At 41.5% G+C, this 17,260-nt stretch overlaps 1 protein-coding gene across 1 annotated transcript in view; it reads left to right on the plus strand.

Annotated features, from left to right (window-relative positions):
- The first annotated feature begins 285 nt into the window (after positions 1 to 285).
- CANX (calnexin) overlaps positions 286 to 17,260 on the plus strand; it is a 35,974-nt gene continuing 18,999 nt past the window's right edge. The window contains exon 1 of the mRNA XM_039252823.1: positions 286 to 442. The gene's annotated coding sequence lies outside the window, so the exon portion shown is untranslated. The remainder of the gene's footprint in view (positions 443 to 17,260) is intronic.

The following is a 17,260-nucleotide window of genomic DNA, read 5'->3' on the forward strand; positions in this document are numbered from 1 at the left end:
GCGGGCCAGACCGGCCCCGCCCCAGGGCGCGCGCGCCCGAGGTTCCCAATTCCGCTGCGGCCCGCCCCCTTCCCTCCCGCCCAACCAACAGCCACTTCCTGCCTCACTACTAGCCAATCCTCACACTCCACGAAGAATAGCCCTAGGGGGCGTATGGGAAGGTGCATGGAGCGATAGCCGCAACGACCAACCGAACCCTGGAGCTTGCGCGAGGGGGTGGGACTTGGCGTCGGCCGTAGCTACTCAGGGGCGAGGGGCGGACGCAGGGCCGGGCTTCGCGCGGTGGGGCTCGCTCGCGCGGCAGCAGCGGTAGCCGAGGCCTCTTGGTTCTGCGGCACGTGACGGTCGGGCCGTCTCTGCTGCTGTCTCCACTGCAGCGCGGGGCCAGGTGTGCGGGCGGGTGGAGGCGCGGGCGCCGCCGAAGGTCCCCGTAAAACTCGAGGTAAGACTGGAGGCCTGCGCGTGTCCTCCTGCCTGCGAGGACCCCGGGGGGCCCGGGTGCGCGGCGCGGCGGCCGAAGGGCCGGGCGTGGTCGGGGCCGAGGGGGTCGGGCTGGGTTTCGAGGGCCCAGGCCTCGGCAGACGCGCCAGTCGTGAGGGACGAGGCCCGAACCGGGGCCGCTTGGTTTGGGGAGCCAGGCCCAGGCCGCGCTGCTGGGGTCGGGAGGCGTGGCAGGTGCCCTGGAGCCTCCCTTGACCTCTGGGTAGCTAACTTCTTCCTATGGCTTTTCTTCTAGGGCTTTCTAAGGCCTTTCCTGGCTACCTGGGAAGCCGCGGGGTGGGTTGGAGTAACTGGTAAAGGTCCGGGTGGGATCGGGCCTAGTCGGTACTCTTAGCAGGGGGAAAATATGGTATCAGACCGAGGGAGAATGTTTAGGATTAACATTACACGTTCAATATTGGAAAATAAAGCCGCAAAGGGAAGACTGAACCCTAGCACCCCGAAGACTATGGAGAATGTGCTAGAACACGCGTTGGTTGAATAACTTCAGCCTTAACATGTATACCTGTTTGGGGGTGGGGAGTAATCCAGTCGGAAATTCACCGGTCATTAAAAGCAAGAAAGCCCCTGAAAAGCTTACTGTGGGCAGGTCGTTTTATAGTGGAGGAAACTGAGACCCAGAGATACGAAGTGACTGGCCCAAGGTCATGCCATTAATTTTATGATAACGTTTGGGATTATAGTTGAGGGCAGGGCAGTTTTGGTGTAGTGTGTAAGGTTAAAGCCCGGGTCGAAATCCTTTATGGACCATTTGCTGCTGTGTGAAGTTCTCCCCAAATAATGGGCATAATAGTACCTGATGGAGTTGTTAGCATTAAATTGAGATGTGTGTAAAATAGGAGAAGTCTGACCTATATTCACTGCCAGATCAATAATGATTGCAATAAATTATTACAGTCTGAATGCCATTGGTCCAGTACACTGACATCCTGCTCTTTGAATTGGTTAATTCCTGTCTCCCACGACTGAAGTTACTTCATTAAAAATGAAGTACATTTTTAGCAGCAGGAGGGAGAACTGGATCTAGAGAGTTAAGGCAGGGCATAGCACAAGTGAATGGTTGAGGGAAGTTAAACTGAGCCGAATATTAAAAGCTTGGGAGGACAAAGGTGAGCCAAGGTTAAGTCTCTTTCCCTCTAATTTAGAAAATGGAACATTGCAATTCTTTAATGTGTAGAGTTTTTTGGGATTTGTTGTCAGTTTTTAAGAGAAGAATTGTATTGGTTTTTGAGATCATTCTCTAGCTTAACTTTTCCAGCATTAAAAAAAAAGTTCTTTTTTGAGGGTCATGACTAGAATTACTGCCATGTTTGTACACTTGCTGGGACTGTACTTAGAGCGGACTTGGAACGGAGGTTAAAGCACTGTGTGCGAGTTCTCCTTTGCACCAGTCAGGGTCACAAGCCAACAGGCCCAGTCACGAGAAGGCTCGGGTGAACTGTGTGTTGGAGCGAATGTGTCCCAGAAAAAATAGATTTTCTGACCCATCTGAAAATGGGTATCCGCATCCCTCCCCACCTAACTTATCTTAACAGGACAGACAGTTGAACTAACACGCTATCTTCCAAGAACCATGAGAGGTAAACGTCTGGGCAGAGGCTGTAGCTGCCGTTTGGCAATCGTGCTGTTGCATCCTTTAGTTAGAGTCACTTTGCCCTACAAGATAGCCTAAGGGACAAAGTGACAGTTGAAAGCAGAATGCAGACAGAGTCTTGAATTCCAGGCCCAACATGGTAACTAGCTTAGGAACCCACCTCAGTTTCCACATCTTTAAAATGGAAATGGGAACTCTCCCGCACCGCACCGTTAGGGCGCTACTGGGAAGGACAAATGAGTTGGGGAAGAAGGAACTACTTTGAATAGTGTGCAAATCGAAGAACTGGCAGTTCGTTAACGACTCCTAAGCGAAGTAGAAATGTTCGAGCATAGTTGTAACTTACATAGCTTACTGTAGGACTTGGTCAGAAAAGTACTGGTTGGATGCTTTTTTAACTGCAACAGATGTACTTTTAAATTAAGCTTAACTGGTGCTGTGAAGACTATTTGGAGAATTTTTTTAAAAAAAGAATTTAGAGAATCTTCAGCAATGTGTTTTGAGTATTCACATGTTAAACATACTTGGTTTATAGCAAAAAAGAAAGTGCTGTGGAAAAACGGACTATAACGTTCCTGTCAATGAAAAACAAAATTTAAAACTGTAAAGAAGGTAGTATATATATATATTTTTTAAATGAATGAAATATATTTTTAAACAAAGACCATATTTTATGTAGTTTTCTCCTAGCTTTTGAGTTTTGACTAGATGCATGTGAAGGTATAAAAAGTAGTAGTAAAATGGTTCGTTTGTACCTGCAATCAAGTCCCTTTTAACTGGTTCCTTCCCAATCTAAGATTTAAAATTTCTCATTTGCCTTAAAACTCAAAGTTTTAGAACCATTGAAACTTAAATGGTATCACTGGGCGATACCTAGTAATAGTAGAAATCATGGCTAATGTGGAGCGTACATACGGTAAGCCAGGCACTGTCATTTTGTTTATAGAGTGATCCTGAGAAATATATGGTAGTGGTGGTCTCATTTGAGAGATGAAACTGAGGCCCCGAGGTTAGTAGTTGACTCAGTGTGCCAAGTTATTGGATGGTTGAGAGATTTTGACTTCTGAGTTCCTGCTCATAAACATTACTGTATATCTAACTGTGATTTAGGACAGTTTACGTAACTTCTCTTAGCTTTATTTTTCTCATGTGTCAGTTGAGGGTGATCGAACCTCCTGGGGTTCTTGTGAGGATTAAATTAGATAACTGAAAATACCTAAAACCTAGAAGACTTAAATTTTGAAAAAGGTATTTTAGAGGTGAGTGGATAACCTACATGAAAGACTGCCTCCTTTTTTTTTTTTTTATCATACGCTGCCTTTTTAAATTAAAGAGAAAGAACAAATTTTATTTTTGAGAGAGAGAGAGCACGAACAGGGGAGGGGCAGAGAGAAAGGGAGACACACAATCCAGAGCAGGCTCCAGGCTCTGAGCTGTCAGCACAGAGCCCAGCGAGGGTCTTGAGCTCATGAACCGTGAGATCATGACCTGAGCCGAAGTTGGACGCTTAACTGACTAGGCCGCCCAGGTGCCCCTATACGCTGCCTTTTTAAAAATCACTTTTTTGGGGCGCCTGGGTGGCTTTGTCGGTTAAGCGTCCGACTTTCGCTTAGGTCATGATCTCGCGGTTCGTGGGTTCGAGCCCCGCATCGGGCTCTGCTGACTGCCAGCTCAGAGCCTGGAGCCTGTTTCAGTCTGTGACTCCCTCTCTCTCTGCCCCTCCCCTGCTCACGCTGTCTCTCTCTCTCCTAGAAATAAATAAAACATTTAAAAAAAATCACTTTTTTTTTTTAAACCAAGAACATTAGCTAGGTCATTTCTTCTGTTCATCTTTCTAATTTTTCATGGATTAAAGGAATTAGTTGAAATATCTTCTTTTAAAAGATGAGTCCCACAAAGAAAAGCCCAGAACCAAATGGCTTTACTAGTTAGTTCTACCAAATACTTAAGAATTAACAGCAGTCATTCATAAACTCGTCCAAATATAGAAGAGAGAACACTTCCCACTCATTCTATGAGGCCAGTACTAACCCCCCTGATACCAAAACCAAAGACTTCACAAGAAAATTGTAGACCTGTATTGTGTTAACATTTTTAAGTTTATTTATTTTGAGAGAGAGCACATGAGTGGGAGGAGGGGCAGAGAGAGAATCCCAAGCAGGCTCGGTGCTGTCAGCACCAGCCCAACAATGAGGCTCTGTCTGTATCTATAGATCTGTATCTATAGATCTTGACCTGATCTGAAATCAAGAGTCAGATGCATAACCTACTGAACCACCCAGGAGCCCCTGTAGACCTGTACCTTTTATGAAAATAGATACAAAAATCCTCAAAATGCTAGCAAATGGAATCCAACAATATTAAAAGGACTCTATACCATAACCAACTGGGATTTATCCTGGGAATGCAAGGTTGGTTCAACATATAGTGATGAATGTAATACACTACGTTAATGAAGGACAAAACTGCACCTCAGTAGACAGAGAAAAGCATTACACAAAATGCAGCTCCCTTTGATGATAAAAATACTCAACAAACCGGGAATACAAAGAACTTCCTCAACTTGATGAAGAGGCAAATAATCCCTTCCTGGGGATATCTTCTGTTCCTCTTTTAATTTCTCATGGATTACAGAAATTACTATTGAAATTTCCTAACTTTTAAGCAACAAATTCCCACATATAAAAGCCAAGAACCAAGTGGCTTCATTGGTGAATTCTATCAGAAACTTAGGGAAGAAATAACTTCACAAACTCCTCTAGAAAATAGAGAATACTTCCCAACCCACTTAGCAAGGCTAGTATTCCTTTAATACTAAAACCAGACAAAAGCTTCATAGGAAAATCATATATATGAGTGTGTGTGTGTGTGTGTGTGTGTGTGTATTTTGTGTATATGTATATTTTAACATAAATTCTGTCCCCAGCATAGGGATTAAACTCGTGATCCTGAGGTCAAGAGTCGCATGCTCTACTGACTCAGCCAGGTGCCAATACTCTCTGAGGAAAATAGTGTTAACTTAAAAAGATAAAATATAAAATTGTAAATTTAATTAATTAAAAAATATTTTAAGTCTCCATTTGCTTTAAAGATCTTTTTCTCTAAATAGATCTTTAGGATAAAAATTTGTACATTACAGAGTAGAAGTTTAATTAAAAAATGTCTTTATAGAAGTTTATTTTTGAGAGAGACAGAACATGAGCGGGGGAGGGACAGAGAGTGAAGGAGACACAGACTCCGAAGCTGGCTCCAGGGGCTCCAACCCATGAACCGCGAGATCATGATCTGAGCTGAAGTCGGACGCTCAACTGACTGAGCCACCCATGAGTCCCAAAATTTAATATTTCTTTAGCGTTTACCCATTCCTAAAATTGATCCAAGTGGTTGTCTGGATTTGCTAAAATTCAGTGCATCATGTGTCTGTTTCTGTTAAATGGGATATTTCATGCTCAATTGAAGTCTCACATACGTTATTGTGTATAGCTTGTCTTTTTTTCAGAATGTGTGCTGAGAATAGAATTATAATTAACCAAAAATCTATTAACCTTTGGAGAATTCATGAAGAAAAGTAAGTGATGACAGAGCCGGAAAAAAAATCACAAATAAACATGGACATTTCTATACGCCAGTGTTAAAATTGTACAGACACCATTGCAAGCAAGAATTAAAGAAGAAATCCTACAGTGTAATTGGTGGAAAGCAGGTTTTTCTTGCTATGCAAAATAATTCAGCTTTGCTGAAAAACCTTGGAGGAGTAAGCAAACATCTCGGACCTATTGGTCTAGCATGAGAATTGAAGCTGTATTCACGCTGGTTGTATTTACTGTGTATCAAAGAACAAACTCTGCATATGCCTATAAAATATTGGACTCTGATAGACTTTGTATTCTTTTTTTCTGTTTTCACAGCAAGCCTTTCAGCCAGTAGTTCTATTACCCACATCTGTAAAATAGGGAAAGAAGACTCCTGGAAGTTCAGTCAGCTGAGCAAGGCCACAGAGAGGAGCAGGAGAGTCTGGAGCCCAGGTTTCTCTTACTCGACAGGTTACACCCCACATATACTGTATTGCCGTGGGTATCAGGAATTAGTTTTCTGATTCGTCAGCTTTAATATAGGGAATTTCCATCTCTATAGTGCACGATGTGTTCACTCTTTTAAAAGTTAAAAAGAGCAGATTGAAGTATTAAAAGTGAGTAGATTAAGTGCTCTTAAAAGACTCCTGTCCTTGAGATTTGGAGAGCTGGGATTTTTTGCTCTGTCCTTGGGAAATTGGGAAGCAAGCCAGAAATCATTTATCATATAAGTTTATATTATAGTTGGGCAGGTGCTTGGATCCTGTTTTCTTGGCTTTCTGTACGTTTGTACATGCGAACCCAGAGGGTGGAGATCTCCGACCTGGATATAGGTAGATAATTACATTTTTTTTTAATGTTTCATTTATTTCTGAGAGAGAGAGAAAGAGACCATGTGAGCAGGGGAGGGTCATAGAGAGAGGGAGATACAGAATCCGAAGACAGGCTCCAGGCTCTGAGCTAGCTGTCAGCACAGAGCCCAACACGGGGCTCGAACCCACGAACCGTGAGATCATGACCTGAGCCAAAGTTGGCCAACTGAGCCACCCAGGCCCCATTTACATTTGATTACCAAAACAAACTGGAAGGAAAAGTGGCTTGAGATCTCATCAAGTTCAAAATTTCTCACATTTCTGAGGCTTCCTTTAGGATTATATACTTATAGAATGAGGTCCGTTTAAAGCTGATTTTTAGACAACTTTGATCAAGTTTGAAGTGCTGTCTTCATTAAACCAGTCTGCATAATTTTAAAAAGCTTTTAATTTTGAACAAATTGTAGACCTAGAAGAAGTTGCAAAAATAGTGCCAAACAGTCCCTGGTCCCCGTCACCCAGCTTCCCCCATGGTAGCATCTTACATAACCGTAGTACTACAGTTTCAAATCCAGGAAGCCAGTGGTGATACAATTTACAGACCTTTATGATTTACCAGGATTTCTATGCACTTGTGTGTATGTGTGTAGTTCTATACAGTTTTATCGTGTTGGGAATTTATTTTTGAAATTGTTACTTTTTTGGCATTGTTTTAACTTATTTATTGTTTTATTTTTTAATGTTTATTTTTGAGAGCGCAAGTGAGAGAAGAACGGGGGTGGGGTGGGGTGGGCGGGAGACACAGAATCTGAAGCAGGCTCCAGGCTCTGAGCTGTCGGCACAGAGCCCCACACAGGGCTTGAACTCAAAACAGTGAGATCATGACCTGAGCTGAAGGCGAACACTTAATCAACTGAGCCACCCAGGTGCCCCTGGCATTGTCTTTTATAAAAGAAAGAAAATACTAGCATGAGTCTTAAGTAGACCTAAGCTTGTGTGGCTGTTTTGCAAGTTAGATTAAAAAAAGGCTATAATATGAGTTTATTTTGATATTGACCCCAAAACCCCCCAAAATTGATTTGTAGAACTAATACTACAGTATTAGTATATTCATATACTCTGAAAACATAGGCAATTATATATGATGACATCAAAGTGACTTCTATAAAAGTTTTTTTTATGTTTCTGGGCTTTTTTTTTTAATTTCCTGGCCCCTCATGTTTCCAGAGTTTATTGACAACTGTATTATGTAGATTGAGTTCCTGAGGGTCAGAGACTGACTTTTTTTTTCATACTTGATACATAGTTGGCACTCGTGGAATTTAATGTCATCAACAAACATTGCTTTAGGGTCTGACATAAGCCAAGTTTTCTGATGTGGATCATATGCAGTTTTTCATTTAACCCCTTTGTAATACAGAATTCCCAGTCTAAGCCTGTGGCTGCCAGAAAACAGTCTTTTTTTTTTTTTTTTTTTAATGTTTGTTTATTTTTGAGAGCTAGAGAGAGACAGAGACACACAATCTGAAGCAGACTCCAGGCTCTGAGCTGTCTGCACAGAGCCCGATTTGGGGCTTTAACTCACGAACCGCAAGATCATAACCTGATCCAAAGTCAGACCTTTAACTGACTGAGCCACCCAGGTATCCCCAGAAAACAGTCTTTGAACTCTGCCACCCAGCTTTTGTCAGAAGCCAAATTGACTGACAGATTATTTGAAGGCTGTGTAGTTTGTTGACCTCTCTAGAACCTAGATGTTGTAGGTTTTATTTTTAGATCAGGCTTCAGATCAGCAGAAGTCAGAACTTGGACTATATGGTGCTGGCCCCCATAGTATTGGTTTTATTGACTTAGCCTTTGCTTTCATTATCCTAAGATAGAGCCACACAAAACTCATATTTGTATGTAACCTAAGAGTATTTTTGAGACAAGTTGTCCACTTCAGTAGACTCATAGATGTTAAAAGATTTTCACGTTTGAGCTTTTGTTTTTTTAATTGCTGGCTGTCCTGGAAGTCCATGCCTGTGGTAATTGTAATTTAACCAAGACCAAGATTGTAATTTAAGCAGACCCACTGTGAGGCTTCATGTGGCACTGAGTAACCTAGTTATGGCTTATACGTTCACTGGGCATTTGCATCCTGGCTCAGAATGGCTTTGCTGCAGAGTTTAACGTAAAGGTCTTGGAATGATAAAAAGTTTGAGTGAGAGGGAGAGAAGATAGTCCCTGAAAGAAAACCAGAAAATGAAGTGCTCTAAGAATATAATGGCTTAAAGTATGGCTTGGGAGGGGGCGGGATTTGGTGTTATGGCATGTGGGAATGTGGGAACCTTTGCTCTTGAGCTAATATATTTTAGTGTGAAGTAGAGGAGAATTTTAGGAAACGTGGTCTAGTGTTTCTTTACTAGAGGAAAATATTTCTCGGTTTAAAGGTAATTTTATTCACTCTTACTCCCGAGCCTTCCAAATACAGGGACCACTTGCTCTGTGGCGCTGGGGAAATTGGAGGGAGGTGTGCTGTTTGTTTTCTTTCTTTCTTTTCTTTTTTTTTTTTAATGTTTTACTTATTTCTGAGAGAGAGAGAGAGAGAGAGAGAGCTCGCGTGAGCAGGGGAGAGTCACAGAGAGAGGGAGATAACAGAGTCTGAAGCAGGCACCAGGCTCTGAGCTGTCAGCACAGAGCCTGATGCAGGGCTCGAACCCACAAACCGTGAGGTCATGACCTGAGCTGAAGTCGGATGCTTAACCGACTGAGCCACCCAGGCGCCTCTGTTTTCTAAAAGCATTATTGCCTTGCTCCTGAGCTGCTTGTTGGGTATTTCGTATTGATAAGCTAAAAACAGGAAAACAAAGTGACCATACCAGTGTGCGCTCTGCTTAGGATTCTGTCAGCATAAAGACAAATGAAGAACTAAAATGGGAGAACCCCCCCCCCCGCCCTGAAATCCTCTTGGATGTTAAACTCTGTGAAAAATCACTTCGTGTCTTGAAGATGAAAGCATTTGTAGGATTACCAAGTAGGGCTCATGGCACTGGGAGCCAGAAACCTTGGTTTCTGATCTGATTCTGCCAGTAACTGATTTGTGGCAAGTCCACAAGCCTTCAGTTTCTTAAAAAGGAGAGTTAGACTAGATTCCTACAGAATATTTCAGAGGAGGGAGATCAACCGTTTGAGGCATAGCAATGGAATGTTTTATATATATATATAAATTTCATATTTATATATATGTAAACTAATTTTTAGAACAATTTTAGATTTATAGAAAAATAATGAAAATAGTACAGAGAATTCCCGTATGACACATACCCAATTTCCTCTACTGTTAAGTTACTATGCTATATTTATTACAATTTATATTTAACAAACCAATATTGATAAATAAATATTAACATAATTAACATAAGTTCATCATTAATTCGGATTTCCTTTGTTTTTACCCACTGTTCTTTTTCTGTTCCAGGATACATTACAGTTAGTCATGTTTCCTTAGGCTTTTGTTGGCTGTGATACTTCTTTAGACTTTCCTTATGATTTTTTAAAAAATTTTTAATGTTTTATTTATTTTTGAGAGAGACAGTGTGAGCAGGGGAGGGTCAGAGAGAGAGGGAGATACAGAATCTGAAGCAGGCTCCAGGCTCTGAGCTAGCTGTCAGCACAGAGCCCGACATGGGGCTCGAACCCGCCAACCATGAGATCATGACCTGAGCCGAAGTCAGATTACCTAACTGACTGAGCCACCCAGGTGCCCCAGACTTCCCTTATTTTCGATGATCCTGACGTTTTTAAAGACTACTGTTAGGTTACTTTGTAGAATGTCCTTCTATTGGGATTTTGTTTGTTGTTTTCCTCATGACTAGACTGGGGGTATTTGGGAGGAAGACCGTTGAGGTTAAAGTCCTTTTTTCGTCAGGTTGTATCCAGCGTCCATGCTACCAACCTGACCTATCACTGTTGATGTTGACTTTGATCACTTGGGTGAGACAGTGTTTGCCAGGTTTCTCCAGTGGAAAGTCCCTCTCTCTTTCCCCCTTCCTCCACTGTGCTCTTCAGGAGGACATCACTGTGTGCAGCCCGCACGTTAGGAGTGGGGAATTAGGCTCTCCTCCCTCATTTATTTATTTACCCATACATTACTATCAGTGTAGGTCCATGGGCATTTATGTTATACTTTGGGGTATTATCCAGTACCACTAATTTTTTTGCTCATACTGTTCCAGCTTTGGCCATTGGGGTCTCTTATCCTGTTTTCCTTTGACATACTCTCCAGTCATTACAGGCATTTTATTTTTTCTTTTGTGAACACTTCTTTTCTGGCACTGCAAAGTGTCTCGGACTCAACTTGTGTGCTTCCTGCCCCAGTCCTAGAGTTGTCCATTTCTCCAAGGGATCCTCCTTTAATTGGAAGTGGTCTTAAAAATCAAGATCTTGGTCGATGCCTGGGTGGCTCAGTTGGTTAAATGTCCTATTACTGATCTTAGTTCATGTCTTGATCTCAGGCCCTGTGTTGGGCTCTATGCTGGGCATGAAGCCTGCTTTTAAAAAATCAAGAGGGGTGCCTGGGTGGCTTAGTCGGTTGAGCGTCCAACTTTCGCTTAGGTCATGATCTCGCAGTTCATGGGTTCGGGCCCCGCGTCGGCCTCTGTGCTGACTGCCAGCTCAGAGCCTGGAGCCTGTTTCAGTTTGTGACTCCCTCTGTCTCTGACCCTCCCCTGCTCACGCTGTCTCTCTCTCTCTCTCTCCTAGAAATAAATAAAACATTAAAAAAAAAATCAAGATCTTGGTACTAGGTGTACTAGAGTATAGTTTCTTCTAGTTCCTCACAGGTGTCATGGCAAGGAAACGTGTGCATACTAACGGGTATGTGTGTATATATATATATATATATATATATATATATATATGCACATATTTATAAATACTACCGTGTGTAATCCCTCTGTAAATTAAGCACAATATGAGTTTATGCTGATGGCTCCAACTCTCCCCCATTACCATATAGAGTATTCTGGCCTCTTCTTATCTGTAAATTCCCACACCCTGCAGAGAAAAAGTGGCTCCCACCATCCACCACCGATATACTTACTTACTCAATTCCAGCATATACATATAGCAGTGTCAGAATTGTTAGCCAGTACACCCATGGGAAATAACTTATCAGCTAGAAAAGTGCTTTCGTACCGTCAATTTACAGACCCCTCTTGTTTCTGAAGTTGCATAGGTCAGCATTGTCTCCCTCCACCGCCTTCAGTGAGGCTGGCTAGTATATGCGAAACACAAATTGTTTTGTCACAGCCTGTGTGCTATCCTTGGATCACTCAACCTCCTAAATGATTTTTTTTTTTTAATTTTCTTACATTAAGACTCACTCTTTGTTCTGTGAAGTTTCATGGGTTTTGATGGATGCATAATGTTATGTATGCATAATTACAGCGTCCAACAGAATAGTCTCACTACCTAAATTATCCCTGCTGCTGACATGTTCAACCTGACTGCCTCCCCCAAACCTCTGGTAACTATTGATCTTTTTACCGTATCTGTGGTGTTGCTTTTTTCAGTGTCATATAATTGGGATTATACAGCATATCACCTTTTCACACTGGCTTCTTTCACTTGGCAGTGTGTGTTTAAAATGCATCCATGTCTTTTTATGGCTTGATAGAACTCATTTCTTTGAATTGCTGAATAATATTGCATTGCAGTTTGCTTATTATTCATAGAGCTATTGAAGTATATTTTAGATTCTTCACGTTTGGGGTGCTTAGGAATAAAGCTGCTAGAAATATTGATGTGCAGGTTTGGGGGCACTTGAAAGCTTTCAGATCAGTTGGGTAAGTACTTAGGAACATGATTGCCGAATATATGGTAAGACTACAAATATATGGTAAGAGTACATATATGGTAAGACTACGTTTAGTTTTGTAAGAAATTGCCACACTGTCTTCCAAAGTGGGTATACGATTTTGCATTTTCACTAGCAATGATTGAGAGCTCCTGTTGCTTCACATCCTTGCCAGTTGTTTTTTTTTTTTTTTTTTTTATCTTACCCATTCTCATAGGTGCATGGTGGTGTCTTGTTTTAATTTGCAATTACCTACTGGCAAATGATATTGAGCATCTTTTCATATGCTTGTTTTCCATCTGAAAATTTTGTTTGGTAAAGTATCTGTTTAGATTTCTTGCTTATTTAATGGCTGGTTTGTTTTCTTATTGGTGAGTTTGAGTTCTTTGTATATTTTGGAAACCAGTCCATTTTCAGAAATGTGTTTTCCAAGTATTTTCTAGTCTGATTTGTCTTTTAATTCTTTTAAGTCTCAGAGTTGAAGTTCTTAATATTTTTTAAAATTTTATTTATTTTGAGAGAGTGTGTGAGCTTGAGTGTCCGTGGGGGAGGGGCAGAGAGAAAGGTAGACAATTCCAGGCAGGCTCCACGCTGTCAGCCAGGCCCCACACGAGGCTGGAACCCAATGAACCTCGAGATCGGCCCCTGAGATGAAATCAGGGTTGGATGCTTAACCAGCTGAGCCGCCAGGTGTCCCTTGATGTTTTTAATTCTAGTAAAAATCCAGCTTACCAATTTGTCTTTCACGTATCTTGCTTTTGATATTGTACCTAAAACCTCATTGTCCAACCCCAGATATCCTAAATTTTCTCCTATGTTTCCTTCTAGAAAGCATAATAGTGCAACTTCCTATGTAAATACTTACCCAGTCAGTGCTACCTTTTGGATTCTGTTTGATATATGGAGTGTGGGCAGAGGGACTGAAATAAGATGGGATTTTGTGTCTTGGTAATGTTGGATTTTCATTAACAAAGCAGAGAATTAGGGTCACTTTCAGATATATTGCTGAGTTGTTTGAGAGTATGGACAAGTCTCTAACAGAACTTGGGACATTTAAGCAGGCTTAATAGTGGTTGTGAGAACTAGAATAGACATTTTCTTGGGAGTACTGCAGAGTACTGGTGTTAACACAGCAGATGTAAAGCTGGCAGTGGGTGAGGCTCGTGAGGACACATAGAGCCGTGAGCATCGTGGTTTGGAGATACCGATTCCTCATAGGCTCATGGCCTTCTGGATAACGTGAAAGTGACTGATGAGTGCTTGCATACTTCCCTTACTTAAAATACCAGTGTGGAGGAGATGGCAGTGGGGGAGAAGTGCATTTTCTGAAGTTGGCTAGAGATTTTCTTTGTTGTTCCTGACAGGCAGGTAGCCTTCTGCTACCTGAAAACTGTTCTCCTTTCAATGGGACCATTCTGCCTCCGTGACGCAGATGCCTTCTCTACCCATCCATGTTCCTTGGTTCACATCTGGGACTAGCTGTCTGCAGCTGCTCCGTCCTCACTAACCCTACTTGAACCCCCCTGTTCAGATAACTTCTACTAGTTCTTCCTGCCATAGTCTTCCTGTCTTCCGTTCATTACACCCCGTCTGTTTCAACTGCGCAGTAACACTTTGTCCAGTGTACTAGAAATACAGGATTTCTATTGACTCGTTGAGTCTCACTAGTTGTGGTAATAAGTAGGCTATTTCAATTTCATTAAGTCTTTGTTCCTAATGTGTGAAATAAGAGTAGTACCTCATAGGACGTTTTCCGTGAACAATGTATATGAAAATGCTTTCTAAACCGGAAAATGAAGCACAGATGGATTACTCATAAACCCTAAACAGTGGTTCTCAAAGTGTGGTTCCTGAACCAGCAGCTTCAGCATCGTCTGGAGCTAGTTAGGTAAAATGCAGGCATGGACCAATCAGAAACTGGATGAACCCCGGCTGTCTGTTTCATCCACTGGTGATGCTGAAGCCTGTTTTGAGGTGGAGAAGCACTGCTTGACAGTATACTTAAAAACCTCAGGAGAGCTCTTTTAGTTTGCTCAGGCTGCCCCACAGAATACTACAGGTGGGGGCTTAAACAGGAGGGAATAATTTTCTCTCCGTTCTGGAGGTTATAAGTCCAAGATCAGGGTGCTGTCAGGATTGGTTTCTGGGAAGGACTTTTCTCCTTGGCTCGCATAGAGCTGCCATCTCTGTCCTCATGTGGACTTTCCTCTGTGTGTGAACTCTCCTCGTGTCTCTTCCTCTTAGCACCAGTTCCAGCGGACCAGGGCCCTGCCCTGTGACCTCTTAAGTAATCTTAATTCCTTTCTTGAAGGTCTTCTTTCTAGAAACAGTCACATTGGACGTTGTTAGGGATTCAACAAGTTTTGGGGGTGGGGAGGGGTACAGGGTTCAGTCCATAGCAACAATATGCCAACAACTTAAAAATTATTGAGGAATAAAAATGAGTCCTGTCTTTTTTAAAGGTGAATAGTTAGCCCACCAGACCATCTCCTTGATTAGCTTTTTTCCTTGGAAAACAGTGTTCCAGCACCAGTACTTACTTAGTCCTAAGTAATCCATTGGTTTTGTACTTTTATTAAGACAGCATGCATGCTAGAGTGTGAGCAGGGGGAGGGATACAGAGAGAAAGAGGAAGAGAGAGAATCCCAAACAGGCTCCAAGCTGTCAGTGTGCAGGCTTGATCTCATGAAACCATGAGGTCATGATCTGAGCCAAAATCAAGAGTTGGAAGCTTAGGCGTCTGAGCCACCCAGGCGCCCCTGTTTTGTACTTTTAATTACTACTAATCTTAACCACTTTTTGTTTACTTTTAATTTCTTTTAATGTTTTATTTCTAAGATTGAGAGAGAGAGCGTGAGCAGGGGAGGGTCAGAGAGAGAGAGGGAGACACAGAATCTGGAGCAGGCTCCAAGGCTCGGAGCTAGCTGTCAGCATAGAGCCCGACTCAGGGCTTGAACCCACGCACCATGAGATCATGATCCGAGCCGAAGTCGGATGCTTAACTGACTGAGGCACTCAGGTGCCCCTTGTGTACTTTTAAAAAGCTGTAGCCATACCTTGCTTTAGCTGTATTTTGGGCTAATTTGGTTTTATAGCTTTTTGCTGGGGATCTAATCACCATTTATAACATTGTATGAGAAAGAACTTGGGAGTTGTATAAAATTGATTTAGGTAAAAGGGTTGAATCAGCCTGTTTAGTTTCACAGAATCCCCTTATAGTTGTAAATCAAAGCAATATTGCTATGCTATTGTATAGCGTTTTGATTGCAGAAAATAGAGGTCTTTCCAGTGAGTAAATGAGAGATTACTGGCATTTTTAAGTATATAAGAGATAGCAGAATGTTTTCTAAAAACTAATCCAGTCCTAGGAAAGGTTATGAATGGTTTTATTTAGCGTTTTTATTTTCTGCACTGCCTGGATGCTAAACATTAAGAATCCAGTCTATTTTACCTTCCCTCATTTTGGAAACACAGTCCTAAGATGCATAAATAAAAGAAATACCAGGAAATGATGCATGAAAATCTAGTTCTATATGTTGAGTTACTATAAAGGATTGTAGAATTTATAAGGAATTTGGCAGTAAATTCAATGTTAGAGTACATTGATTTACATTTTTCTAGGAACTTAATTGGTCAAAATGGCAGCCAGGGTTGTGAATTGGGGCCATTTAAAGTTTGTGAAGGAGCTCCTTCAGGGTTTGTTTTTTTCTTTCTTCCTTTCTTTTTCTTGGGACTTTACTTGAGAAAAAAATCTCCATTGTAAACAAGAGACCAAAAATACTAAGCTCAGGTTTTTTCTTGAGACTGTTTTTGTTGTGGTTTAAAAATACATAAGATTTATTCTTTTTAAAAAAATTAATTTTTGTTGTTGAAGATTTACCATCTTAACTGTTATTAAGTATACAGTTCTGTGGCATAAAGCATTCACATTCTTGTGCAATTATCACCTCCTTCCATCTGTAGAACTCTTCATCTTGCAGAATTGAAACCCTGTACTATATACTCTTAAGCCATGTTGTGTATCCATGTGGCTCAACTTTTTTTTTTTTTTTTAATTTCTATGAGAGAGAGAGACAGCGTGAGCAGGGGAGGGTCAGAGAGAGAGGGAGTCACAGACTGAAACAGGCTCCAGGCTCTGAGCTGGCAGTCAGCACAGAGCCTGACGTGGGGCTCGAACCCACGAACCACGAGATCATGACCTAAGCGAAAGTCGGACGCTTAACCGACTGAGCCACCCAGGCGCCCCAATGTGGCTCAACTTTTATGTCTTTAGATCTGTGGTCCTTAGAAAGAGGATCCACTACCAACCGTGACAGCCTAATATAACACACAAGGCACTTAAGTGTTTAAAAAATAAGAGTTAAAAGTAGCTGGTCCTTGGTTAATAATTTTGTTGGTGAGCCTTAAAACACTAATTAAAAGCCACATCTAAACTTGATGGTCTTGGAACAATATCTCTATTGTCATTAATGTGAGGCTAATTAGCTCTTCTGTTACAATGTCATTGTAAATTAATATGTGAAAGATTTTTGTCCATTGTCAAACTCTTTATAAATGCAAGAAGTTAGTTTGAAATTGCATTTGGACACCCTAGGTCTGTGGCCAACATGATATTCTATATGGGAACAATCGTTTTGAGTTTTCATTTTGAAATTTTCTTGAAATTGAACCTTTTAACTGACTGATTTTTGGGAAAGTCTCTTAATTTCTCTGGGCTCACTTTATCTGTAAAATGAGATGGTCATGCTAAATTTGTTTCAGCTCTCATTTGAAAGCCTTAATTTTTTTTTTTTTTTTGGTCTTTAACTTTTTATTTTATTATTTTTTAAGAGATGGACATGGAAATTCTTTTTTTTTTTTTCAAATAGTTTATTGTCAAGTTGGTTTCCATATAACACCCGGTGTTCATCCCCACAAGTGCCCTCCTCCATGCCCGTCTCCC

Source organism: Hyaena hyaena, unplaced genomic scaffold (assembly GCF_003009895.1).
Source record: "Hyaena hyaena isolate Hyena2069 unplaced genomic scaffold, ASM300989v1 scaffold_428, whole genome shotgun sequence".
NCBI classification, from domain to species: Eukaryota; Metazoa; Chordata; class Mammalia; order Carnivora; family Hyaenidae; genus Hyaena; species Hyaena hyaena.